Genomic DNA, 14467 nt, shown 5'->3' with positions numbered 1-14467 from the left:
AAGTAAACAGCTATGTTACTCTTTCTAGAGTCAACATATGTAACAATCCAATGCATTTGACTAATTATAAGAGTTTGGGTTGAATTAGGAGTGTTTAAACACCACTTTTACCCATTTTGTCCCGAAACAGGCTAAAACCGAGAAAACATTGATTCAAAGTAGAAACAGCTTTGTTACTGTTTTGAGGGTAATAATGTGTGAGAATCCAATGCATTTGACTAATTATAAGAGTTCGGGTTGAATTTGGAGTGTTTAGACACCACTTTTACCCATTTTGTCCCGAAACAGGCTAAAACCGAGAAAACATTGATGCGAAGCAGTTAACAGCTTTGTTACTGTTTCTAGGGTCAGAATGTGTGACAATCCAATGCATTTGACTAACTGTAAGAGTTCGGGTTGAATTTGGAGTGTTTAGACACCACTTTTACCCATTTTGTCCCGAAACTGGCTAGAACCAAGAAAACATTGATGTGAAGCAGTAAACAGCTTTGTTAATGTTTCTAGGGTCAGAATGTGTGACAATCCAATGCATTTTGACTAATTAGAAGAGTTCGGGTTGAATTGGGAATATTTAGACACCTCTTTTACCCATTTTGTCCCGAAACAGGCTAAAACCGAGAAAACATTGATGCGAAGCAGTAAACAACTTTGTTACTGTTTCTAGTGTCAGAATGTGTGACAATCCAATGCATTTGACTAATTATAAGAGTTCGGGTTGAATTAGGAGTGTTTAAACACCACTTTTACCCATTTTGTCCCGAAACAGGCTAAAACCGAGAAAACATTGATTCAAAGCAATAAAACAGCTTTGTTACTGTTTCTAGGGTCAGAATGTGTGACAATCCAATGCATTTGACTAACTGTAAGAGTTTGGGTTGAATTTGGAGTGTTTAGACACCACTTTTACCCATTTTGTCCCGAAACAGGCTAGAACCAAGAAAACATTGATGCGAAGCAGTAAACAGCTTTGTTAATGTTTCTAGGGTCAGAATGTGTGACAATCCAATGCATTTTGACTAATTATAAGAGTTCGGGTTGAATTGGGAGTGTTTAGACACCACTTTTACCCATTTTGTCCCGAAACAGGCTAAAACCGAGAAAACATTGATGCGAAGCAGTAAACAACTTTCTTATTGTTTCTAGGGTCAGAATGTGTGACAATCCATTGCATTTTGACTAATTATAAGAGTTTGGGTTGAATTTGGAGTGTTTAAACACCACTTTTACCCATTTTGTCCCGAAACAGGCTAAAACCGAGAAAACATTGATTCAAAGCAATAAACAGCTTTGTTACTCTTTCTAGGGTCAGAATGTGTGACAATCCAATGCATTTGACTAATTATAAGAGTTTGGGTTGAATTTGGAGTGTTTAAACACCACTTTTACCCATTTTGTCCCGAAACAGGCTAAAACCGAGAAAACATTGATGCGAAGCAGTAAACAGCTTTGTTACTTTTTCTAGGGTCAGAATGTATGACAATCCAATGCATTTGACTAACTGTAAGAGTTCGGGATGAATTTGGAGTGTTTAGATAACATTTAAACCCGTTTTATCCCAAAACAGGCTTAAACAGAGAAAACAAGCTAAAACCGAGAGAAAACATTGATTCGTAGCAGTAAATAGATATGTTACTCTTTCTAGGGTCATAATATGTACCAATCCAATGCATTTGACTAATTATAAGAGTTCGGGTTGAATTTGGAGTTTTTAGACACCACTTTTACCCATTTTGTCCCGAAACAGGCTAAAACTGAGAAAACATTTAGGCGAAGCAGTAAACAGCTTTGTTACTGTTTCTAGGGTCAGAATGTGTGAAAATCCAATGTCTTTGACTAACTGTAAGAGTTCGGGATGAATTTGGAATTTTTAGACAACACTTAAACCCGTTTTATTCCAAAACAGGCTAACACCGAGAGAAAACATTGATTTAAAGCAGTAAACATTTATGTTACTCTTCCTAGGGTTAAATATGTAACAATCCAATGCATTTGACTAATTATAAGAGTTCGGGTTGAATTTGGAGTGTTTAGACATCACTTTTACCCATTTTGTCCCAAAACAGGCTAAAACCAAGAAAACATTGATTCAAAGCAATAAACAGCTTTGTTACTGTTTCTAGGGTCAGAATGTGTGAAAATCCAATGCATTTGACTAACTGTAAGAGTTCGGGTTGAATTTGGAGTGTTTAGACACCACTTTTACCCATTTTGTCCCGAAACAGGCTAAAACAGAGAAAACAGGCTAAAACCAAGAGAAAACATTGATTCAATGAAGTAAACAGCTATGTTACTCTTTCTAGAGTCAACATATGTAACAATCCAATGCATTTGACTAATTATAAGAGTTCGGGTTGAATTAGGAGTGTTTAAACACCACTTTTACCCATTTTGTCCCGAAACAGGCTAAAACCGAGAAAACATTGATTCAAAGCAATAAACAGCTTTGTTACTGTTTCTAGGGTCAGAATGTGTGACAATCCAATGCATTTGACTAACTGTAAGAGTTTGGGTTGAATTTGGAGTGTTTAGACACCACTTTTACCCATTTTGTCCCGAAACAGGCTAGAACCAAGAAAACATTGATGCGAAGCAGTAAACAGCTTTGTTAATGTTTCTAGGGTCAGAATGTGTGACAATCCAATGCATTTTGACTAATTATAAGAGTTCGGGTTGAATTGGGAATATTTAGACACCACTTTTACCCATTTTGTCCCGAAACAGGCTAAAACCGAGAAAACATTGATGCGAAGCATTAAACAACTTTGTTACTGTTTCTAGTGTCAGAATGTGTGACAATCCAATGCATTTGACTAATTATAAAAGTTTGGGTTGAATTTGGAGTGTTTAAACACCACTTTTACCCATTTTGTCCCGAAACAGGCTAAAACCGAGAAAACATTGATTCAAAGCAATAAACAGCTTTGTTACTGTTTCTAGGGTCAGAATGTGTGACAATCCAATGCATTTGACTAACTGTAAAAGTTCGGGTTGAATTTGGAGTGTTTAGACAGCACTTTTACCCATTTTGTCCCGAAACAGGCTAGAACCAAGAAAATATTGATGCGAAGCAGTAAACAGCTTTGTTAATGTTTCTAGGGTCAGAATGTGTGACAATCCAATGCATTTTGACTAATTATAAGAGTTCGGGTTGAATTGGGAATATTTAGACACCACTTTTACCCATTTTGTCCCGAAACAGGCTAAAACCGAGAAAACATTGATGCGAAGCAGTAAACAACTTTGTTACTGTTTCTAGTGTCAGAATGTGTGACAATCCAATGCATTTGACTAACTGTAAGAGTTTGGGTTGAATTTGGAGTGTTTAGACAACACATAAACCCGTTTTATCCAAAAACAAGCTTAAACAGAGAAAACAGGCTAAAACCGAGAGAAAAAATTGATTCAGAGCAGTAAACAGCTATGTTACATTTTCGAGGGTCAAAATATGTAACAATCCAATGCATTTGACTAATTATAAGAGTTCGGGTTGAATTGGGAATATTTAGACACCACTTTTTCTCATTTTGTCCCGAAAGAGGCTAAAACCGAGAAAACATTGATGCAAAGCAGTAAACAACTTTGTTACTGTTTCTAGTGTCAGAATGTGTGACAATCCAATGTATTTGACTAATTATAAGAGTTCGGGTTGAATTTGGAGTGTTTAGACACCACTTTTATCAATTTTGTCCCGAAACAGGCTAAAACCGAGAAAACATTGATGCGAAGCAGTAAACAACTTTGTTACTGTTTCTAGTGTCAAAATGTGTGACAATCCAATGCATTTGACTAATTATAAAAGTTTGGGTTGAATTTGGAGTGTTTAAACACCACTTTTACCCATTTTGTCCCGAAACTGGCTAAAACCGAGAAAACATTGATTCAAAGCAATAAACAGCTTTGTTACTGTTTCTAGGGTCAGAATGTGTGACAATCCAATGCATTTGACTAACTGTAAGAGTTCGGGATGAATTTGGAGTGTTTAGACAACATATAAACCCGTTTTATCCCAAAACAGGCTTAAACAGAGAAAACAGGCTAAAACCAAGAGAAAACATTGATTCGTAGCAGTAAATCGATATGTTACTCTTTCTAGGGTCATAATATGTACCAATCCAATGCATTTGACTAATTATAAGAGTTCGGGTTGAATTTGGAGTTTTTAGACACCACTTTTACCCATTTTGTCCCGAAACAGGCTAAAACTGAGAAAACATTTAGGCGAAGCAGTAAACAGCTTTGTTACTGTTTGTAGGGTCAGAATGTGTGACAATCCAATGTCTTTGAGTAACTGTAAGAGCTCGGGATGAATTTGGAATTTTTAGACAACACTTAGACCCGTTTTATTCCAAAACAGGCTAAAACCGAGAGAAAACATTGATTTAAAGCAGTAAACATTTATGTTACTCTTCCTAGGGTTAAATATGTAACAATCCAATGCATTTGACTAATTATAAGAGTTCGGGTTGAATTTGGAGTGTTTAGACATCACTCTTACCCATTTTGTCCCAAAACAGGCTAAAACCAAGAAAACATTGATTCAAAGCATTAAACAGCTTTGTTACTGTTTCTAGGGTCAGAATGTGTGACAATCCAATGCATTTGACTAACTGTAAGAGTTCGGGTTGAATTTGGAGTGTTTAGACACCACTTTTACCCATTTTGTCCCGAAACAGGCTAAAACAGAGAAAAAAGGCTAAAACCAAGAGAAAACATTGTTTCAATGAAGTAAACAGCTATGTTACTCTTTCTAGAGTCAACATATGTAGCAATCCAATGCATTTGACTAATTATAAGAGTTCGGGTTGAATTAGGAGTGTTTAAACACCACTTTTACCCATTTTGTCCCGAAACAGGCTAAAACCAAGAAAACATTGATTCAAAGTAGAAACAGCTTTGTTACTGTTTTGAGGGTAATAATGTGTGAGAATCCAATGCATTTGTCTAATTATAAGAGTTCGGGTTGAATTTGGAGTGTTTAGACACCACTTTTACCCATTTTGTCCCGAAACAGGCTAAAACCGAGAAAACATTGATGCGAAGCAGTTAAAAGCTTTGTTACTGTTTCTAGGGTCAGAATGTGTGAAAATCCAATGCATTTGACTAACTGTAAGAGTTCGGGAGGAATTTGGAGTGTTTAGACAACATTTAAACCCGTTTTATCCCAAAACATGTTTAAACATAGAAAACAGGCTAAAACCGAGAGAAAACATTGATTCGAAGCAGTAAACAGCTATGTTACTCTTTCTAGGTTCATAATATGTAACAATCCAATGCATTTTACTAATTATAAGAGTTCAGGTTAAATTTGGAGTGTTTAGACACCACTTTTACCCATTTTGTCACGAAACAGCCTAAAACCGAGAAAACATTGAGGCGAAGCAGTAAACAGCTTTGTTACTGTTTATAGGGTCAGAATGTGTGACAATCCAATGCATTTGACTAACTGTAAGAGTTCGGGATGAATTTGGAGTTTTTAAGACAACACTTAAACCCGTTTTATCCCAAAACATGTTTAAACATAGAAAACAGGCTAAAACCGAGAGAAAACATTGATTCGAAGCAGTAAACAGCTATGTTACTCTTTCTAGGGTTAAAATATGTAACAATCCAATGCATTTGACTAATTATAAGAGTTCGGGTTGAATTTGGAGTGTTTAGACAACATTTAAGCCCGTTTTATCCCAAAACATGCTTAAACAGAGAAAACAAGCTAAAACCGAGAGAAAACATTGATTCGAAGCAGTAAACAGATATGTTACTCTTTCTAGGGTCATAATATGTACCAATCCAATGCATTTGACTAATTATAAGAGTTCGGGTTGAATTTGGAGTTTTTAGACACCACTTTTACCCATTTTGTCCCGAAACAGGCTAAAACTGAGAAAACATTTAGGCGAAGCAGTAAACAGCTTTGTTACTGTTTCTAGGGTCAGAATGTGTGACAATCCAATGTCTTTGACTAACTGTAAGAGTTCGGGATGAATTTGGAAATTTTAGACAACACTTAAACCCGTTTTATTCCAAAACAGGCTTAAGCAGAGAAAACAGGCTAAAACCGAGAGAAAACATTGATTTAAAGCAGTAAACAGCTATGTTACTCTTTCTAGGGTTAAAATATGTAACGATCCAATGCATTTGACTAATTATAAGAGTTCGGGTTGAATTTGTAGTGTTTAGACACCACTTTTACCCATTTTGTCCCTAAACAGGCTAAAACCAAGAAAACATTGATTCAAAGCAATAAACAGCTTTGTTACTGTTTCTAGGGTCAGAATGTGTGACAATCCAATGCATTTGACTAACTGTAAGAGTTCGGGTTGAAGTTGGAGTGTTTAGACATCACTTTTACCCATTTTGTCCCGGAACAGGCTAGAACCAAGAAAACATTGATGCGAAGCAGTAAACAGCTTTGTTAATGTTTCTAGGGTCCGAATGTGTGACAATCTAATGCATTTTGACTAATTATAAGAGTTCGGGTTGAATTGGGAATATTTAGACACCACTTTTACCCATTTTGTCCCTAAACAGGCTAAAACCGAGAAAACATTGATGCGAAGCAGTAAACAACTTTGTTACTGTTTCTAGTGTCAGAATGTGTGACAATCCAATGCATTTGACTATTGATGTTCATATATTTTACCTTGTTTTCCCTTGGTTTATTCACAACTTTTGCATCTTTTGCTATCAATTTAGGCCATTATTGTGTAGCTTTAGGACTAATCATGCATTAGTGTATAGTTGCATTGCATTTGCATCTTTTCATGCATAAACAGGTGATTTTGGAGCTTAAGGAGCATGGAAGCAATGCTGAGGAGAAGTGAAGCAATCCTAAGGAGAAAACAAGAGAGTTAAGGCTGTAGAATCAAGGTCCGGAGTCCAACTCGACCGCACCACTCGACCACCACTCGACCGTGTGCTGAGAAGGACTCGACCGAGTGGAGAATGCACGAGAGAAGCTAGCTCGACCAGCCACTCGACCGAGCACTGGTCGAGTTGACCAAGCCGTTGACTGCTTTGACTTTTTGTATTTTTAGGGCTTCCACCTCATCTCCTATAATTAGCCCTTGTACCTGCAGCCACCAAGGAGTCCAGCTTTTTAGAGAGGCCAGCTTTTTAGAGAGTCCAGCTTTTTAGAGAGTCTAAAACCTAGTTTTTACCTTTTTTAGATTTTATTCCTTTTGCACTTTTCTTTTATTTTAGATTTTGTACTTGTTTGAGAGAGAAAGACTAGATTCTTATATTTTGTTTGTTTCATAACTTTCAAAGTATTAAGATTTCGAGTTTTATTCCTTCATCAATATTGTAGATCTCTGTTTCATCTTTCTAATGATGCAAGTTTCATTATTTTCTGGGTTTTTGACATATTTCACCATGTGTTCTTGTGAGTAGTTTGTTTAGGACCTTGAGGATGGGTTAGGTTGGGTTGATCTTGTGGTTTGTTTGATTTGGTCAAGCTTGATTGTTGTAGATCTCTTCTAGGCTAGATGATCTTAATGCTGATCCTATATCTGAGAAGGTAGGGTTTGATTTCAAGCATCTTAGCATCACACCAATGTCTAAGGAGCATAGATAAGGCTAGATCTAGAGCTTACCATTAGGCTTGCTAAGAGATTAGAAGTCTTGTTTGGTTTGAGATGTATTGCTTAATTCCTGCTTGTGTAGATTCTTTTCTTTGTGAGAACAAGTCTAGAAATGCATAGGTTTGATTGTTTCTTGCCATGAGAGTGGATTAAACATGTCTTAGAATAGTATGTTTAGAAATCAGCTCAATGTTTGCTTGAGATTTGTTGACCAAGTTAGATAACCACAATGATTAGCTCAGCCCATGAATCCCTCCTCAAGGCCTTCTTAGTTTATTGAAATCTTAGTCTAAATATCATTGCTTGCTTGTTGTTTGATTAGTTTTAGCATTGCTCTGTTTTTCTTGTGTTGCTCTGTTTTCACGTTTAAGTCTAGCTCGACCACGTACTCGACCTACACTCGGTCGAGTGCTGCTCGAGTTCATCCCCAGAACTTGTGTTTTTGATTTGTGATTATCTTGTTTCATTCCTGTTTCATTTCCATTGCATTCACGTAGTTTCCTATTCATTACTTGTCCTGCATTAGTTCATTAGCATAGTGTCTATCTCTGTTCTAGTTTCATTATAGCTTTAATTTGTCTGTTCTGTTTGCATTTAGTATCTTGCTCTAGTTGTTTTTACTTTCTGCATTTCATATCTCATTTTAGGATTGTTAGTGACAAACAATCTTTACAATTGGCTTGACTTAGACTCATATGCACATCTTAATTGTTCACAATCACTCAGATAGGATTGACACCTCTTATACTGCAACTGCATAAGGGGAATTGAAACACTCTGACTTCTATTCATTCCATACATCTTTCATTCATACACCACAAAGAAAGTCAGTTTCAATTTGGCGCCGTTGCCCATTTGAGTGTGTTTTGTGACATTTAGGATCATTATTAGTCTAAGATTAAGTTCGTTTAAACACTTGTGAAGTTACTGAACTCGAATCTTCCTTTGCTTGGCTGTTTTGTGTTTCAGGTACCCACTCGACCACCTACTCGACCACCACTCGACCGAGCTGTGATCGAGCACTTGATCGAGCCAGAGGCCGGATCCAATTAGCCATTACTTCCCAGTCGACTCGACCACCCACTCGAGCCTGCGCTCGACCGTGTACCTGTTCGAGTCTGTAGTAGAGTTTGTTGATGCACACAAGGTCAAAAGGCAAAGACAGTCTTCCGCAGCCTATTGACAACATCCACAGGCTACAAAAGGGTTTGAGACATAAGCAAGGAAGAGTAGTTCAACAACAACAAGGTCAAGACATCATGGAGCAACAAGCTATCCATGAGCAAAGACCAAAGCACATTGGTGCAGGAGATGCACCCAATACCCACAACCAAAGGGTTGGAATTGTGCCACCTTCAGTAGCAAACAATAACTTTGAGATCAAGAGTGGATTGATCTCAATGATACAAGCAAACAAGTTTCATGGGTTGCCAATGGAGGATCCACTAGATCACCTTGATGAGTTTGACAGAATCTGTGGCCTCACAAAGATCAATGGAGTGAGTGAAGATGGATTCAAATTAAGGCTCTTCCCATTTTCTCTTGGAGACAAAGCTCACCTTTGGGAGAAGACTCTTCCTACTGGAGCTATCACCACATGGGATGCATGCAAGAAAGCTTTTCTGGCCAAGTTCTTCTCCAATGCAAGGACTGCTAGGCTGAGGAATGAGATTTCTGGGTTTGCTCAAAGGAATAATGAGAGCTTTTGTGAAGCTTGGGAGAGGTTTAAAGGATTCCAAACTCAGTGTCCTCACCATGGCTTCAGCAATGAGTCACTTCTAAGCACCTTGTATAGAGGAGTGCTTCCCAAGATAAGAATGCTTCTTGACACAGCCTCTAATGGCAACTTCCCCATCGTCGAGCTGCCCCAATCTCCACCTCCAAGTCACCAACAAGACCCCAACTACTCCTATGACAGCATGCAGATGGATGTGGACAACTACTTCCACAATCCCTAAGGTACCACTATCACCTTCCCTTGTAGATATCATAACATTTGACATTGTGTTTTGTTTTTCGTTTTTTATCTTGAATCCTCACTCAAATTTCTTTCACACAGGGACTGTGTGATTTAAGTTCTGGGGAGGGTTTGAGATAGCATTTGACATTGTGTTTTGTGATTCTTATTTCAAATTTTTAGCATAATCATGTTAATACTTGCATAGCATCAAAGGCATAGAAAAACCCTAAAAATTTGAAAATTTTTGCAAAAATCTTTATAAAAAAAGAGTGTTCATGTAGTTTGCACTGCACATTAGGATCTTGTTTAGCATGTTTCATGTAGGATTGTATAGTACTTGCATTAGGGATCTATGATGAGTATTCCCTTATTAGCTTGTTTATTCACTAGACTAGGATCAATGCCCAAGTTAATAGTACTTTGATGCTAGTTGAGTGGTTAGAATAAGATTGAACCAAGCCTTGAATTCCTACATTGCATTTGGTCTAAATTGAAGCATGTTGAGATTTGAAACCATTTCCTATTTATAAGAACCTAATATTGACTTTCAATTATCAATGTGTGCAATGCTTTAAACTCATGGATACCACATACATATTTGGATCATCTTCTTCCTTTTTACCACTCTTGTTGATCCAAGTAGCTGATTTCCTCATTAAAAATCAGTTCCCCTACCCCTAAACCAAACCTTCTTTCAAGCCATGTTTGTTCTTGTGTGTGTGAGGCCTATTTTTGGGATTGAGCTTGGTAGAAAGTGTTAGGTTTGAACTGACAAGAGTAAAGCCTTGTGTAGTTCTAGTTTGCATTTTTCAAACTAGATAGGACTAGGTGGTTCACTTGTTGGATTTGGGACTTGGCTATTATGAAAAGAAAAGAGGAAAAAGAGAAAGAAAAGGTTAGAGTCTTTAGGAGGAGAATGTGTTTAAGAAAATTTAAAGTCTAGTGAAAGAATGGGAAGAATAAGGTGGTTTAAAGATGGTTCTAGTTAAAGAAAAGAAAGAAAGAAAAGAGAAGTCTAGCAAAATGCTTATATGTCTTAAGAATAAGAAGAAAAGAGAACCATAGCAAATAAGTGAGAATCCCCCATTCCACTAGAAAGATCAACTAAGAAACCTCTCCTAAGACTTTAAAACCAAAAAGAGAAAAGGGTGAAAAAGAAGAAAAGAAGTTAAAGGGTAGCACTAGGACCAATTGGGTTTAGCTTGATAGGATAAACACTTTGGGTACCTTTGGATAGACAAGGTTTTGTTCTTGTAAGTGTCTAAGTGTTCTTACCTTTAGCATTCTTCTAAAGCTCAATCCATTTTTTATGAGAGAACCTTGATATTGATAAGCCCTACTCTAAAAAGAGACCATCATTGTCTCTAAACCTTTTACTGCCAAGCCAAATGAGTTTAAGCATTAAATAGAATTGATTCATGTTCTTGATTAATGAATGTTAAAGGAATTGGTTGATTTGAATGCATGTGGATATCTAAGGCTTAAATCAGTAAAGGTTGTGAAATGCTTGTCTAAAATTTTTAATTCCAGCTCATTCAACTTGCATCATAGTATTAGTAACTTGGACATTGATTCTAGATGGTCTATTTGCAAGCTTTAGGAGCTGAGATCCCACTTTCAAACCTCATCTACCTTCTTATGTCTTGTTTATTTGCTTGAGGGCAAGCAAAGACTAAGTTTGGGGGTGTTGATGTTCATATATTTTACCATGTTTTCCCTTAGTTTATTCACATCTTTTGCTAGCCATTTTCATCATTATTGTGTAGCTTTAGGACTAATCATGCATTAGAGTTTAGTTGCATTGCATTTGCATCTTTTCATGCATAAACAGGTGATTTTGGAGCTTAAGGAGCATGGAAACAATCCTGAGGAGAAGTGAAGCAATCTTGAAGGGAAAGCAAGAGAGTTAAGGCTGAAGAACCAAGGTCCAGAGTCCAACTCGACCAAGCACTCGACCGAGTGGGTAGATGGACTCGACCGAGTGGAGTGTGCACGAGAGAAGCCAGCTCGACCATGGACTCGACCGAGCACTGGTCGAGTTGACCGAGCCGTTGACTACTTTGACTTTTTCTATTTTTAGGGCTTCCACCTCCTCACCTATATAAGGCCTTGTACCTGCAGCCACCAAAGTGTGCAACTTTTTAGATATTCCCTAAACCTAGTTTTTACCTTTTTTAGTTTTATTCCTTTTGCATTTTTATTTTTAAGATCTTGTACTTCCTTAAAAAAGAAGACTAGATTCTTATATTTTGTTGGTTCTATAACTTTCAAGATATTGAGAATTTGAGTTTCATCCTTTCATCAATATTGAAGATATTTGTTTAATCTTTCTAATAATGCAAGTTTCAATATTTTCTGGGTTTTTGACTTTGATCACCATGTATTGTTGTGAGTAGTTTCCTTAGGATCTTGAGGATGGGTTAGGATGGATTGATCTTGTGGTTTGTGTGACTTGGTCAAGCTTGATTGTTGTAGATCTCTTCTAGGGTAGATGATCTTAATGCTGATTCTATATCTGAGAGGGTAGAGTCTGATTTCAAGCTTCTTAGCATCACACCAATGTTTAGGAAGCATAGATAAGGCTAGATCTAGAGCTTACCATTAGGCTTGCTAAGAGATTAGAGGTCTTGTTTGGTTTGAGATGTATTGCTTAATGCCTGCTTGTGTAGATTCTTTACTGTGTGAGAACAAGTCTAGAATTGCATAGGTTTGATTGTTTCTTGACCATGAGAGTGGGAGAAACTTGTCTTAGATTAATATGTCTAGAGGTTAGCTCAAAGTTTGCTTGAGATTTGTTGACCAAGTTAGATAACCACAATGATTAGTCCATCCCATGAATCCATCCTCAGGACCTTCTTTGTTTATTGAAATCTTAGTCTTAATCCTGTTGCTTGCTTGTTGTTTGATTGGATTTAGCATTACTCTGTTTTTATTGCATTGCTCTGTTTCTGCGTCTAGTCTAGCTCGACCACCCACTCGACCAACACTCGGTCGAGTGCTGCTCGAGTTCGTCCCCAGAACTCTGTGTCTATGATTTGCGTTTGTCTTGTTTCATTCCTGTTTCATTCCAGTTGCATACATTTAGTTTTCAGTTCATTAATTATCTTGCATTAGTTCATTAGTAGTAGTCTCTGTTTCTGTTCTTGCTTTATCACTGTTTCAATCATTCAGTTTCATTTGCATCTAGTTGTTAGTTCTTGTAGTTTATTTTCTGCATTTTACATTTTCTTCCTAGGATTGTTAGTGACAAACAATCTTTACATTTGTCTTAACTTAGATTCATATGCATATCTTAATTGTTCACAAACACTCATTTAGGATTGATACCTCTTGTACTGCAATAGCATAAGGGGAATTGAAACACCCATCCATCATTCCATTCATATCTCACCATTGCATACATCATCATTCACACCACAAAGAAAAATCTTGTTTCACAATCCAATGCATTTGACTAATTATAAGAGTTCGGGTTGAATTTGGAGTGTTTAGACACTACTTTTACCCATTTTGTCCTAAAACATGCTAAAACCGAGAAAACATTGATTAAAAGCAATAAACAGCTTTGTTACTGTTTCTAGGGTCAGAATGTGTGACAATCCAATGCATTTGACTAACTGTAAGAGTTCGGGTTGAATTTGGAATGTTTAGACACCACTTTTACCCATTTTGTCCCGAAACAGGCTAGAACCGAGAAAACATTGATGCGAAGCAGTAAACAGATTTGTTACTGTTTCTAGGGTCAGAATGTGTGACAATCCAATGCATTTTGACTAATTATAAGAGTTCGGGTTGAATTGGGAATATTTGGACACCACTTTTACCCATTTTGTCCCGAAACAGGCTAAAACCGAGAAAACATTGATGCGAAGCAGTAAACAGCTTTGTTACTTTTTCTAGGGTCAGAATGTGTGACAATCCAATGCATTTGACTAACTGTAAGAGTTCGGGATGAATTTGGAGTGTTTAGACAACATTTAAAACCATTTTATCCCAAAACAGGCTTAAACAGAGAAAACAAACTAAAACCGAGAGAAAACATTGATTCAAAGCAGTAAACAGATATGTTACTCTTTCTAGGGTCATAATATGTACCAATCCAATGCATTTGACTAATTATAAGAGTTCGGGTTGAATTTGGAGTTTTTAGACACCACTTTTACCCATTGAAACTGACTTTCTTTGTGGTGTATGAATGAATGATGTATGGAATGATGATGTATGGAATGAATAGAAGTCAGGGTGTTTCAATTCCCCTTATGCAGTTGCAGTATAAGAGGTGTCAATCCTATCTGAGTGATTGTGAACAATTAAGATGTGCATATGAGTCTAAGTCAAGCCAATTGTAAAGATTGTTTGTCACAAACAATCCTAAAATGAGATATGAAATGCAGAAAGTAAAAACAACTAGAACAAGATACTAAATGCAAACAGAACAGACAAATTAAAGCTATAATGAAATTAGAACAGAGATAGAAACTATGCTAATGAACTAATGCAAGACAAGTAATGAACAGGAAACTACGTGAATGCAATGGAAATGAAACAGGAATGAAACAAGACAATCACAAATCAAAAACACAAGTTCTGGGGATGAACTCGAGCAGCACTCGACCGAGTGTAGGTCAAGTACGTGGTCGAGCTAGACTTAAACGTGAAAACAGAGCAATGCTAAAACTAATCAAACAACAAGCAAGCAATGATATTTAGACTAAGATTTCAATAAACAAAGAAGGCCTTGAGGAGGGATTCATGGGCTGAGCTAATCATTGTGGTTATCTAACTTGGTCAACAAATCTCAAGCAAACTTTGAGCTGATCTCTAGACATACTATTCTAATACATGCTTAATCCACTCTCATGGCAAGAAACAATCAAACCTATGCATTTCTAGACTTGTTCTCACAAAGAAAAGAATCTACACAAGC

General features: G+C 37.0%; 1 non-coding gene across 1 annotated transcript; it reads right to left on the bottom strand.

Moving 5' to 3' along the window:
- Nucleotides 1-9235: 9235 nt before the first annotated feature.
- Nucleotides 9236-9342, bottom strand: LOC147922730 (small nucleolar RNA R71). Its single transcript, XR_015589849.1, has one exon. It is a non-coding gene; the product is annotated as a small nucleolar RNA R71 (small nucleolar RNA).
- Nucleotides 9343-14467: the final 5125 nt, after the last annotated feature.

Source organism: Camelina sativa, chromosome 18 (genome assembly GCF_030686135.1).
Source record: "Camelina sativa cultivar CO46 ecotype springtype chromosome 18, ASM3068613v1".
NCBI lineage: Eukaryota > Viridiplantae > Streptophyta > Magnoliopsida > Brassicales > Brassicaceae > Camelina > Camelina sativa.
Note: the sequence above shows the minus strand (reverse complement) of the source record. Positions and strands in the feature narration are given on the sequence as shown.